A 12953-nucleotide genomic window follows, 5' to 3' on the forward strand; every position below is an offset into this window, starting at 1 on the left:
CCACAGCTGCACATTATCTTTGCAAGACAAGACCACTCCTCAATTGTTAGGGAGGTTCTGCACGATAAGCTTGGTAAGTAGGATTAACTGACCAAGGTTAGCTGACCGAAGGCCACAGCTGCCCCCATCCCGGTGTTCATGATTAACTTGTTTTCCAAGGCCTTACCCAGTTCCAGTTTTTTTTCTTTTAAGTCACAACCTCAGAAAACTGCTTCTAGGCCCTTAAGATGGCTACTCTTATGCTAACTTATTCTCATTCTTACAAGGGAATTATACTGATTTTTAAAAATTACCTTCACACTGAATGGATAAACAAATTGTGGTACATTCACAAATGGGCAATAAAAAGGAAAGAAGTATTGGTACACACAACATGCATAAATCTCAAAAGTTATGTTGAGTGAAAAAAGCCAAACAAGAGTATATGTTGTATGATTCCATTTACAGAGAGCTCTGGACAATGTTAACTAATCTACAATGACAGAAAGTAGGTCAATATTTGCTTGGGCATGGAGGAACAGGAAAGGGCGGAGGGAGGGAGTCCCAAGGGGGCAGGCACAAAGGCAACTTTTGGGGGTGCAGGAGATGTTCACTATCTGATTGTGATGATGGTTTCATGGATATATATGTATGTCAATACCTCAATAAGGTGCTTAAAATCTTTCCAAATTACTATCATTACACAGAATATATTTTGTGCAAAGGGAGCTATGGGTCTGTCACGAGAGCCCCAGCATCAGGTAGATTCAGAAGTGGAGAAAAACTTGCACATCCCCGCCTGGAGGTCAGCTCACTGTGCAGTCATTCAATAGCCAGTAGAGGCCAGCAGCGGCCCATGTTCAGGAAGTGGGGCTTGCAGGGCACCAACATTTGTAACTCCCTCTGTTGTGCTCACTATCCCGGGGAAGTAGGTGTTAATATCCCTATTTTACATAGCTGTAGAGCAGGGATTTGGGCTGTGTTCTCTGGTTCTTGGTTCCACTTTGTTGGTCCCTCTGTGGACCCCCTGTGCTGTCTTTTCAAAGAGTGTCCTGTCTCCAGTGGGGCACCAGCCATAGCTCCAGGTCTGTCATACACAGAGCTGATAGGGAGTAGCTGGAGATGGCACCAAAAAGCAGTGATTCCCAAGATGTTTTTGGAAGACCCCCTATTGACCTTGCCTGCAACCCCATTATAGAGAAAGGCAAGTTTCCGTTATTGGACATGGCAGCAGCGTAGGCTTAGTCACCCATGCTAAAGAATGAAGCACTGGAAAGATCAGTTTTAAAAGGGAGAGGGAAAATGGAGGTTTAGTTAGGGGTACAGAGGTGATGCTGGGGCACCCATGGGATACTCCAGGGGAGGCCTCCCAATAAAAACCATTGCTAATGTGGCTGTGATCTGAGCACTGGCCAGAACTGCACCAGCATCACCTCCCTGGATCTAGTTCCTACCTCTAGTAATATGACCTAACACTGCATCCAGTGTTGGCTTCTAGGAGATTAAGGGTCAAAAAGCCCCAGATTGTTACCAAGTGAATAGCTATCAGAAGGGGGCCTATCCTATTACTACTTAAGCAATTGGTATTTTAAACCTAAAAAATGGTAGACTCTTGAACTCAATCCTTTAAAATTTTATCTTCTAGTCCCAGTGTGTCCTTCCAGCCTGAGGCTATTTTTCAGATATTTACTTTTCCTCCTGCCTCCCTTGAAATGGGACATTCCTCTAGGATGTGCCCCAACCCCTACCTGGAAAGAGCTCCTGCAGGGCCAGCCCCAGAGGCTGGATTCACACACTTAAGAAAGGCTATTTCTTCAGCAGCCCATCTGCCATCCAGCCACAAGGTGGAATTGTGTCTGCAGGGAGGGGCACTTACCCACTGCTGCTGTGGAACCCCTGGAGCCTGAGTGCAGAGCCCTATCCACTGTGGGCACAGCTGCCCTGATAATGGCTGGCCTCCCCTCCCCACCAGCAGTGAGACCCCAAGCTCTGCCTACCAGCTCCTGGATGCCCTGGCGAATGGCCATGTGCTTATGATGGCCTCCGAGTCATGCTGGATCAGATACTGTGAGCCATCTTGGCTCCGCAGCTACAGGGACACAAGTCAGTCAGTCATCTCTGGTTACCTGGGTCTGGCCTGGGGCCAGGTCTCAAAGGGGAATAGAGAGACGGAGGTGATCTCTCCCTGTTCCCAGGAACTCAGAGCCTAATGGAGCAAGAGCTCACCCCAGGCCAAGGTATTGCACCTCATAAAAAAGTAGGTGATGACATCCCTGTTACCAATTTAAGTAACTTGCTAGTGGATACACAACTAGTGAGTGAGAGAGCAAGGATCTGAGTGTAGCAGGTATGAATGGCCCAGCTGTCTAGTACACTTTCCCCGGCCCCAAGAACCACAGAACATGGCAGGCCTCACCCAGAGCACTGGCAAGCAGCCAATTGAAGAAATACCTGGTGGGAGGCCCCCGGTGGCTAGAATTAGCAGTGAAGAAAATGCTGGGCAGAAAGCTTTGAAAGCATATTGGGGCTGATCCCAGAGAAAACAAGCACCTCCTGCATTCCACACACACTCTGAGAACCTAGGAGTGTTTTCCCCCTTTTGTAGCCACAAGTCTACACCCTCTCCCACACTCCAGCCCAGGCAATGCACCTCTCACTGTCCACTTTATCATAAAGTGTAAATTAAACAAAACTCAAGGGGAGACTTTTGGCCACTTTCTGACCAGTCAGAGCTCTTTCTGACCAGCAGGCTGGGGGGGGTAACCAATGCACCTATTCTTATTCACTGGGAAACACACATGGTCTGTCAGCTGGAGGAAGCACTGCCCTGTAAATTTGCTGGAGGTTCCATGCAGACCACAGGCCATATTCTTAAGAAGCCCTGGAATCTGGGTTTCCAAAGCCACTATTTTATACTATTAAGGAGCAAGTAGATACCCACAGCGCAGGCTATTCTTCATCCAGCTACTGTTGTAACAAAGGCTCTGAAGAACAGGGTGAGGTGGTCAGCAAACTTGGATAGATCTCTCATCAGCCTCTGGCTCTGAGGACTGAGAGATCAAGGTTAATGCGAATGTTTCATTACATGGCTCACACCAACTGTGCCCCTTTGGGTCCAGTGAGAGTCAGACAACAAGGTATAACTTCCAGAATCAGGGCTGTCTTTTGGCTGTCCACCTTTTAAATTTACACTTGAATGCTACTTAAACTGCTTTAAAAAATTACAAAAAGATAAAGAACAACACTAAACTATGTTTTCTACCTTTATCTTGTATCTACCTACCACTTCAGCATTTTATTAAAAACAATAATAACAAAGAGAGAAATGTGGTATCCACATATAAATCAAGTATAAAAATCAAATGAATATTCATATTTGAACTGTTTATAGTTCATAAAGCATGAGCAAAACCGAAAGTTTCTGTGATGACTACCCTTGTACTGTTCACCATGTAACTTATTCACTATGTAAGAATTTGTTCTCCATGTAAGAACTTGTTCGTTATGCTTCAGAAGATTGGAGACTGTTGAGAATTAGGCTTGGGGTGGATTAATGATTGTGCATTGAGCATTGACTCCCCTATATAGAATTTTATTGTTGTTAACAACCATTTGATCAATAAATATGAGAGATGCCCTCACAAAAAAAAAAAAAAAAAAAAGTACACACTTCCAATTGTAAAATAAAGAAGTAACCGGGATGTAATGTATAGCAGAAGGAATATAGTCAAAATATTGTAACAACTTGGTATGGTGATAGCGGATAGAATTATCATGTATATAAATGTTGAATCACTGTGTTGTACACCTGAAACTAATGTAATACTGTGTGTCAACTACCCTTCAATAAAAAATAATTATCTACAAAAAAAAAGAAAGAACAAGGGTGGAAGCACATGTGCCCTGATTTCAAACTGTATTAGAAAGATATAATAATTAAAACACTGTGGTATTGGCATAAAACCACACATACCAAAATCTTACAACCACAGACTATGTACTGTTAAAAGAACATATGGGATGTGAACAGTCCCCAGGAATGGGTTGTTTTCATTTATCTGAATTCTCTCAGACTGTTCAAGTTCAGTTGGACAATATCCACCATATCATAGATAAGTTTTCACAAATGCCTAAGGTGCCTAACTGGTTTTCTTGGTTTCACTGGAGATGGCTGGTAATTACAGGTATGCTTTGGTTACATAACTGTACACCTATTATGTTAATGTGTGTGCACAATTTAAGTAGTAGTTTAAAACCTATCCATGCTGAAGTTACTCTACAAGAAGATATGTCAAAGAAATAATCAATCTTCCCAGGTTTTCTCCCGCCTGCTACTTCTATAGCTTTTCTTCTTCCTTCCTAATTACAACCCTTAAATAGAATTCGTGCCACATGTCGAATTTACCGAGTATCATAATTCTTCCAAGTGGTAAAGACACCTCAAGACAAATGCTGGGCATAGAAGCCACAGGGCATAAATATGCAAAGAAGTAAAAAGCTAACCATTTCAAACAATAAGGCTTCTCTCTCACTTACCAACTTAACATTTCCCTGTATGGCCCCGGAAGATGACTGGTTAGCCAGAGACGGGTAAGATTCCTCAAGGGAGGAACAACCTAAGACAGGCACAGTCGCAAGGGGGCCATCAGGTGAGAAAATGGGGATCAGCAGAGGTGAGGCTTAGAACCTCCCCCCTCCTGTTCTGAGAGAAATCTTCTGCATACGTGGATGTTTTATTGCCCTTGTCTAGCTCGGATTAACACATAGTCTACAGGCACACACCTGATCATCTATATTTGCTCTCTTACAACACTAAACTATGTTTTCTACCTTTGTCTCGTATCTACCTACCACTTCAGCATTTTATTAAAAATAATAATAATAAAGAGAGAAATGTGGTATCCACATATAAATCAAGTTTAAAAATCAAATGAATATTCATATTTGAACTGACTGTTTATAGTTCATAATGCATGAGTGAAACCAAAAGTTTCTGTGATGACTGCCCTTGTACTGTTCACCATGTAACTTATTCACTATGTGAGAATTTGTACTCCATGTAAGAACTTGTTCGTTATGCATCAGAAGATTGGAGACTGACGAAAATTAGGCTTGGGGTGGATTAATGATTGTGCATTGAGCATTGACCCCCCTATACAGAATTTTATTGTTGTTAACAACCATTTGATCAATAAATATGAGAGATGCCATCACAAAAAAAAAATATATATATATATATATATATATATATATGTATATATATAAACACACTTCCAATTGTAAAATAAATAAGTAACCGGGATGTAATGTATAGCATAAGGAATATAGTCAAAATATTGTAACAACTTGGTATGGTGATAGCTGGTACCTAGAATTATCATGTATATAAATGTTGAATCACTGTGTTGTACACCTGAAATTAATGTAATACTGTGTGTCAACTACCCTTCAATAAAAAATAATTATCCAGGAAAAACAAAAAAACAAAAAAAAAACACACATAGATCAATGGAACAAAAGAGAGAACCCAGAAATAAACCTACACATAAGTGGTCAATTAATTCACAATAGAGGAGCAAAGCATATACAATGGGGCAAGGATAGTCTCTTCAAGAAATAGTATTAAGGAAATTGGATAGCCACATGCAAAAGAATGGAAATGGACCACCATCTTACACCATACACAAAAGTTAATTCAAAAAAAAAAAAAAAAGATAAAGAAAAACTGCACATTCACCCCTCTCCCTGCAAAGACAGAGAACTTTCAGTGGATACGCAGCACAGCCCGTAATCTAAGCTAACAAGAGCCCTGCCTCTGTTATCCCAGAGAATGGCCTAACAATGCTTCTAAAACAACAATGATTATTTTTGGCAACTCTCTCAAAACAATCAGTTCATGTTTGAAAGTTTCATTCAGAAGGCAAAGCTTTATAGTTACATAGCAATATATCTCACAAAACATTCATCCTGTTGAATACACAGCTGAGCCACTCCAAGCTCGCTCTTTTTGGAGGCCTCTTACTGAAGTTTTCTGTGGCTCTGTGGGGGATTAGGAAGATGTGCTATGAAATTTTGCCAGGCCCAACTAACCCAGCTGTGTTATAGAATCTGGGGCTGTCTCTTGAGAAAAATCATAAGAGTTACCTGCAGGCCACCCGAGTGGAGGGAGGATGGCCATCTGCCAACTGGGAAGCTGGGGGCTCCTTAATTTCCATTCAAGACTGACAGACTTCCCATCAGCTTGAGTAGCTTCCAAGAGCGCCATCTGCCTTCCTGTCCTTGCCAAAAAAGACAACTCCGAAGTGTTTACTCTGAACTTTCATCAGAAGCCCAGTCAGAGGGGTGACATTTATAGATCGTTGGTTGAGAGATGTCCCTCTAGGTTAGGAAAGGAACATGCCTAGCAGAAGTGATGTCCCTCCTCAATTTGACCACCCATGGCAGACACTGCTAGTTGATGGTAACACTCTAACCTCCCAAGCCCGCAGAAGGCTCCAGACGGACTGATCAGAGCAGTTCATGAGATGAAACTGGTTTTCCAAACCTGCTCTGTGGATATTCTGGGTCTAGAACTGAATGAAGCTTGGTGGACCATCAGAAAACAACATACTCAAGCTCTTTGCAGTAATGCTTTTTCTGAGCTGAAATGTAAGGTCATGCTTTTGGCTTTCATCATGTTCCCCGAAGCAGCCCCAAGAGTCCCTTACTGAATGAGAAAGGAGTTGCACACTAAAAACGCCTCCAAGAGCTAAGGACTAGGGAGAAGCGTTGATTTCCCTCATAATCTGGGAAGGTTTTTTTGTTGTTTTTTGTTTTTTCATTTTGGTTATCAGGAAACCTGGGGCTAACTTTCTCCAGCAATAACCTTAGCACCTGAACCTCATCTGCCCCTCTCCACACTGGCCTAGTTCTCTAACTCATTTGGCCTGATCCTGGCATTGTAGCAGATTTTGTGTGTTTTTGTTGTGAGCTGCCTAATACTTCTGGGGACTGAAGTGAGGGTAAAACTAGTTTAAAAACAAGGCAACACTGTGAGGTCCTCTCCTGGCCCCACCTGGCCTCTCTCTTCCTGCTGGGGGAGCCTGAGAAATGTGCAACTGCCCCAGTTTATTCACGAGGACCAGTCTAGTTGGAAGCTGGGCTCTAATCAGCTGGAGGCTTTCCAGCTTGTCAGGGTAAGTAGCCAGGAATGTGGGGTCTTCTGTCTGTCTGAGGCCAGAGCAGCTAGGATAAGGGCTGCCCTTCTAGGCATCTATAGTTTTACCCCCCAGAGACTCCCTATTCCTCACCACTCTCCAGAGCCAAGGACTGGTGAACACAGCTCCTGGAGAGAGGGCTGAAAAATCTGTGACATTAGAAACACTGTGGACAGATCCCTCAGGTGGGAACAACTTCAGCTTTGAGCCCTGAGAATTTCACCCCCATTTTCCCCAAGTCCTCCTTACCTTGGGGCTTGTCTGGGTGGGTCCCAAACCAGCAGTAAGCTCCCTCTCCTCCCTATCCCTACCATTCACCTCTAGCACATTTTTCTTGCTGGATTTGGCTTTGGGGACCCAGGCAAGAGAGGCCCCCCTCAGCTCCACTGCATACTTAGGGATGGAGAGCTTGGAAGACTGCCTCTGTGGGAGAGAGGAGAAGGGTTGGGGGAAGCACGGTTACCAGGAGCCCTCTGCTCAGGCAGGCCTGTCACAGCTCCCTGGCTCCAATCCACCAGGCTCCTTTGGCCCCATGGAGTCACAGCTCTGGGGGAAGGGAACCCAAGGGTTCCTGGTACCCACAGATCCTGGTACTTCTTAACCACACAGCCTTGGAGGAGACTGGTCCTTTGCTAACTACCCACCCAGGAGAGGAAAGGAGAAAGGAGGGCAGCCTCTGTTCCCGCAGGGTGCCCAGTACCCAGCCTAATCGGGCTAGGACTGCTCCCCATGGCCAGGGTGGCTGGAAGTGCTTGTCCTGGGGTGAATCTGCTGTCATCACCCCCTGCCAAGGCCCAGCTCCCTTGACACTCAAGTTCCACTGTGTCAGACAAGCCTTTGACAAGCCATATCAGGCAAGGAACTATAGGAGTCAGGAGCAGATTGGGAGGTCCCTGCCCTGGGGGTCTGGGTCTCACCCGGCCGCCTGCAGCTGAGGTCTTGAGTCCTTGAAGTATGTCAGGATGCTACCCTCCAGCACCATCCAGGAGGCACTCCAGTGCTGCTGCTTAGTGGGGGTGAGGCTTGTATTTGGCCCTTGGCTGAGGACCCCCTCCCACTCCCAGGAGTAGGGAACAGAGCTTAAGAATGCAGCTTGGGGCACTCAACTGTGAGGGGCAGACTCCCAATGCTGACACCTAGGAACCAAGGGACCACAGGGAAGTCACTTTATCCCTGTGCCTCACTGTCCTCCCTCAAAGGACCTCTTATAAAGTCCTTTGAGAGTCACACGGGCCTGGCAAATGGGAGGTGCTCAGTGAGCATCATCAGTAAGGCCCTTGCTACCCTGGTCGGGTGCACATGCGCTCTCACCGAGCCGCTTCCCCTTGTCCACTGTCTTGGTTCAATGGAGCACACCTGCCTTCTCCAAGGTCTTGATCTTGAAATGTGGAAAGAGGAGGCATTTAAGGTGGTGATCACAGGTGGGAGGAGGGCGGAGGCTAGTCTGTCACAGCCAGCAGCTCCCCACAGGTTGGGCCTGAGTCTCCACTGAACCCTCTTTGCTGCTGCTGGTGGTGGGTGCCTGCTCCCATGGCAAGAGAAGATATTTCCTCCCAACTCCCAACCTCACGGAACTCTGGGCCTGGGATGACCCAGACCCAAGTTCATTCAGCCCAGGCTAGTGCTGGGCCTATGGGGGGAGACACGCCCAACCCAGTCTCAGCCCCCAGGACCTCCAGGAACACACCATCTCTTCTGGGGAGGTCCTGCCAAGGCCTGCAAGCCCCTTCCCTTCCCTTCTCAGGGGGGCTGGCCTGGGCTAGGGTCTCACTGTCCTGGTTGTGAGACTTGTGGAAGCTTCGAGGAGCAGGGATGGGAGTCCTGTGGAGAAAGACACTGTCATATAACCCCCTCCTCTCTCCCTTCCCCAGTTGGTTACCTGGAGCAGCTCCCACTGAACCCAGTCCTCATATGGTTTGCAGAGGCAGGGCTTTCCGTGTTGGTCCTTCAAGCTCACCCACTGTGGGGAGAGGGGTGATCAGGGCTCCCGCCCATCTCATGAGAGGAGAGGAAAAGATTCCTTCCAACCAGAGCCCAACATAACCCAAGGGGCTTGGAGGGACAGGTGCAGGTGTCGCAGTTCCTTGGGTTGGCTTGGAGCCCTGCTGGAGCTGCAGTTTAGAGGGTTAAGGGGAGTTACTAGTGAGGAAGGGCTGCAGCAGCGACTCCAGGGTTGGTCTGGGCCTACTGCCCGCTGCCCCTACCTGCTCTTGGGCGAAGTGGCTGGTGTAGAGCGTCTGCCCTTCTGGGTCTACGTGGCAAGACCACCTGGGGGTCGTGGCCACTTAAGGAGCCCAAGGGGGAGTAGTCCTCCTTGGGGTAACTGGTCACCAACTCGGAGTAGTCCGTCTCGAGGGTAGAGGGCTGCAGGGAGCAGAAGACAGAGTCAGAGGGTCTCAGAGGCACTACTAACCCCTGGCTCCGCTCTTTCGGACCGGGCCACGCCCAGCAGGGCAATCCCGGGGGCTGTGGGAAGCTGGAGGCGGGATCAGACGCCTTCATTGTCGGCCCCGCCCACCCCGGACAGGCCCCGCCTCCCACCCTCTGGGCCCTGGGGCTGCAGGCGTTCAGGCCCAGCTGCATCTCCATCTTGTCCTAGGGCTCGTCCTACCGGACAGTGTCGCCCATCAGCGGGTAGTAGAACACCTTGCGACGCTCATCCCAGGACTGGCCCCACTCGGTCGCAAAGCTCTCGTGACTGACCACCGAGGCCGGGGAGGTGGCCGGGCTGGTGGGGCCCTCGGTAGCCTCGAAGGGTGACTCCCAACTCCCAAATCGTCACGTCTGTGTCTGGGTTGTAGTAGGGGCGCCCGGTGTTGGCGTCGAGCTAGGTGGCCCGAGGCTGCCTCTCTATGTTCTCATACAAGGGCTCTGGGAGGTAGTCCCGCTATGGGAGGAGGAAAACGTGGCCTTCAGGGCAGCTCCAGGATCAGAGTACCGACTCGGCCACTTGCTACCTGGGCAAATCTCAGCAAGTCACAGTACCTCCCTGCCTCAGTTTCCCCGGCTGCAAATGTCTGCCCTGCCGGTCCGTAAATTGAAGAGAGAATGGGTAAATTGTCCAGGTGAGTGGGATAATCACATTAATTATTTATTAACAATAATAAAGTATCAATAGCCGAGTTCTCCCAGCTGTTCACTCACAGGGGCAAAGCAAAGGTTGGGCAGGAACAGAGAAATGGCCTGGGACCCATCCTTTCCCCAGCCCCATTAAGCCCTGCGGCATCCTACGACCCCCACCAAGAGCTCCCACCCTGCCTTCCTTCCTAGCCCAGAAAGCTCTGGGACTGCAATCAGTACTGCCTCTGAATCTGGGGCTGAAACTTTCAGGATATGGGGCTTGCAGTCCTCAAAATTCATTCCAAACAAGTGATGAGGATGCTGCCAAATGGCTACTCCCCAGTAAACTTCCAGCTTTCTTGGAACAGGAAGACACCATTTATCACCAGGAAAATTGGGGGAAATGGGGCGGGAGGTAGAGGGGTGCACAGGCTGTCCCTGAGCTGGCAGGAAGGGTGGAGCTGATTTGGATGGAGAGTCATCTGTCATCTGCCCTCTGTCCATGGTCATGAAAGGCCTGGGGGCCAGCCAGATCCAGGGCCTTCCCTGCAAACCAGTGTCCCCTGGGTCTATCACACTCTCAGCAAGGCCATGCAAAGGCTCCACGACATTCGGCTGCGGCTAGAGGGGAGCAAGCTTGCGGATGCCACAACAGAGGGCTTTCTGTTCTTCCAGGCCAGGTGGAGACCAGGGTGCAGCTGGATGCTCTAGGAGCCTGGGAGGATCCAGCCTCTCCCTTCTACTTAAAAGAGGACTCCCTGCAGCAGCCCCCCTCTGACAGTCCTGGGGAACCTGCACTATGCACTGCCCTGGCCCCTAGGAGCCGCGCAGGGGCTGCACAGAGACCAGTAACTGTGATTGAAGAGGGGCAACCTGTCAGACAGGTGTCTGTGTCAGCCCTGAGGGAGGAGTGGCTGAAGAGGCGATGTGGAGGGAGGAGCTTGTGAACTGCTCCAAGGCTCCATAAACCCAGCAATGAAGCCCAGCTGGGCACCAAGCACCAGCTCCCCTACCTGGCTGCACCTGGGCCGTACCCTAGGGTCTAGGGTCTAGGTTCTATGACAGGCACAGAAAGACCCTAAGTCTACGCTGAAGGACAGTGTCACCTCCCAACCGTGAGCAGGCCCCTGACACTGGGTATAGAAAAGCTTCTTGAAGGGCATCGTGAGGGATTCACCCCAGTCTCGCTCCCTTCTGAGGATTTTTGGCAGGATGCTGCCATAGGCCACAACACAGCAGCTGCGGGATGGAGGACTGGCCAGGGAAGGAGGGACCAGGGCAGTGGGGCCCTTTGTGGTCTGACTCTCGCCTGCCTGCCCAGCTTTCCTCTCACTGCCACTGCCTATTTCCCTCCTCGATCCCGGCAGAGGCTCCCTGTTCTTTCCACATGTGAGGCCTTCGTTCATGGCCCATGCACATTGTTCCTTTGCCTGGAACTCTTCCCTGATTCTCTTGCCCTTTCTTACTCCCACTCATTTTTCAGGCCTCACCTTAAGTGTCAATTCCTCCAGGAAGTCTTCCGCACTTCACCCTCCTCCAGTCCGGGTTAGATGTCTCACCTTTTACTTCAGGCATCCCACCTCTCTCTCCCAGCCTTAGTCCCCTTGTTGCTGGCTTACTCATCTGCCTTTCCTTCAAGAGGGTAGGACCCGGGTCTGCCTTGCTCAGTGTTGTAGCCCACACCCAGCTCACTGCTGGGCACTTAGTGTGCTCTCAACAAATATTTGTTGAATGAATAAACACATGAACAAATAAAAGACACTCCCAAAGCATGTGGCAATTTCCTAAACCCAATGGGAAGATCTCTTGTCTAGCTCTAGCATTTCTCCCAAGAGGATGCCTTACATGTGTGCGTGTCTGCGTGTGTTTGTATCCCCATGTCCTGGGGACTCACCTCTTGCTTAGCTCCATCAGGGCTCCACTTCGGCACAGGCCCAGGTAATCCCCCAGAAACTTCAGCTGCTCCAGGCTCCTCCCAGTGAGGCACATCTGCTTCACATGCTCATACAGAGATGTGTTCACCAGCCGCAGGTTGATAAGAGGCTAGGCCCAGATCTGCGTCAGGAACTTCAGGGCCTGGGGACACCACCAGGCAGCAAGGGTGGGAGAGAATGGCCATTTCGTGAGTATCTCTGGGCCAGGCACTCCATTACCTACCCACTCACTCGCCCTGCAATCACCCTTCAAGGGCCGTGGTGCCATCTTCATTTTAGATGAGAAAACTGGAGTTCAGGGAAATGATGTGACTTGGCCTAGGTCTGCGGTTCATAAAAAGTCAAGTGAACCCAGTTAACCTGACTCCCAAGCCCACTCTCCCTCCATCCATGGCACCAGCTGCTGCCCCTCCTCGACCCGTGCTGGAATAGCGGGGTGTGCTCTGATCAATATTCCTCTCCCTCTGGGTCTCAGATTTTCCCCAGTTTCCGGTCCTCCCAGACCCCACTTTCCTGTCTGAAGGAAATAGGCACTATTTCCAGGTCGGGCCAACTCAGGAACCAGGTGACTGAGTCAGGTTCTGGCCACTGGAAGCCACAGCACAGACACACCGCAACTGGCTGTAAGGGTTGTACCTCTACAAAGCCCAGCCTCCAATTGCACTACCAGTACGTGACAGGCCACCCCCACTTCCGGCCCCTGGAGCCTTATCCAGTAGTCCCCATTTTACTGCTCCTCCATTGGCTGCCACAGGGACGCGCTGTGATTTCCCATTGGTCACGT

The 12953-nt window shown here is 49.0% G+C and overlaps 1 long non-coding RNA gene across 7 annotated transcripts; it reads right to left on the reverse strand.

The window, feature by feature from the left end:
- Positions 1 to 320: 320 nt before the first annotated feature.
- On the reverse strand, positions 321 to 12927 carry LOC118909412 (uncharacterized). 7 transcript variants are annotated; one of them, XR_005023620.2, is made up of 5 exons: positions 12130 to 12896; positions 9380 to 9539; positions 8093 to 9286; positions 6124 to 7598; positions 321 to 3029 (listed from the first exon to the last, which is right to left on the reverse strand). It is a non-coding gene; the product is annotated as an uncharacterized LOC118909412 (long non-coding RNA). The 7 variants fall into 7 exon arrangements; XR_008997330.1 differs by lacking the exon at positions 321 to 3029 and having other exon boundaries at positions 5268 to 7598; positions 12130 to 12493; positions 12806 to 12927; XR_008997332.1 differs by lacking the exon at positions 321 to 3029 and having other exon boundaries at positions 5268 to 7598; positions 8093 to 8553; positions 8863 to 9286.
- Between the last annotated feature and the right edge of the window lie 26 nt (positions 12928 to 12953).

The sequence above is a fragment of the Manis pentadactyla genome, chromosome 4 (assembly GCF_030020395.1).
Source record: "Manis pentadactyla isolate mManPen7 chromosome 4, mManPen7.hap1, whole genome shotgun sequence".
In the NCBI taxonomy this organism is placed as follows: domain Eukaryota; kingdom Metazoa; phylum Chordata; class Mammalia; order Pholidota; family Manidae; genus Manis; species Manis pentadactyla.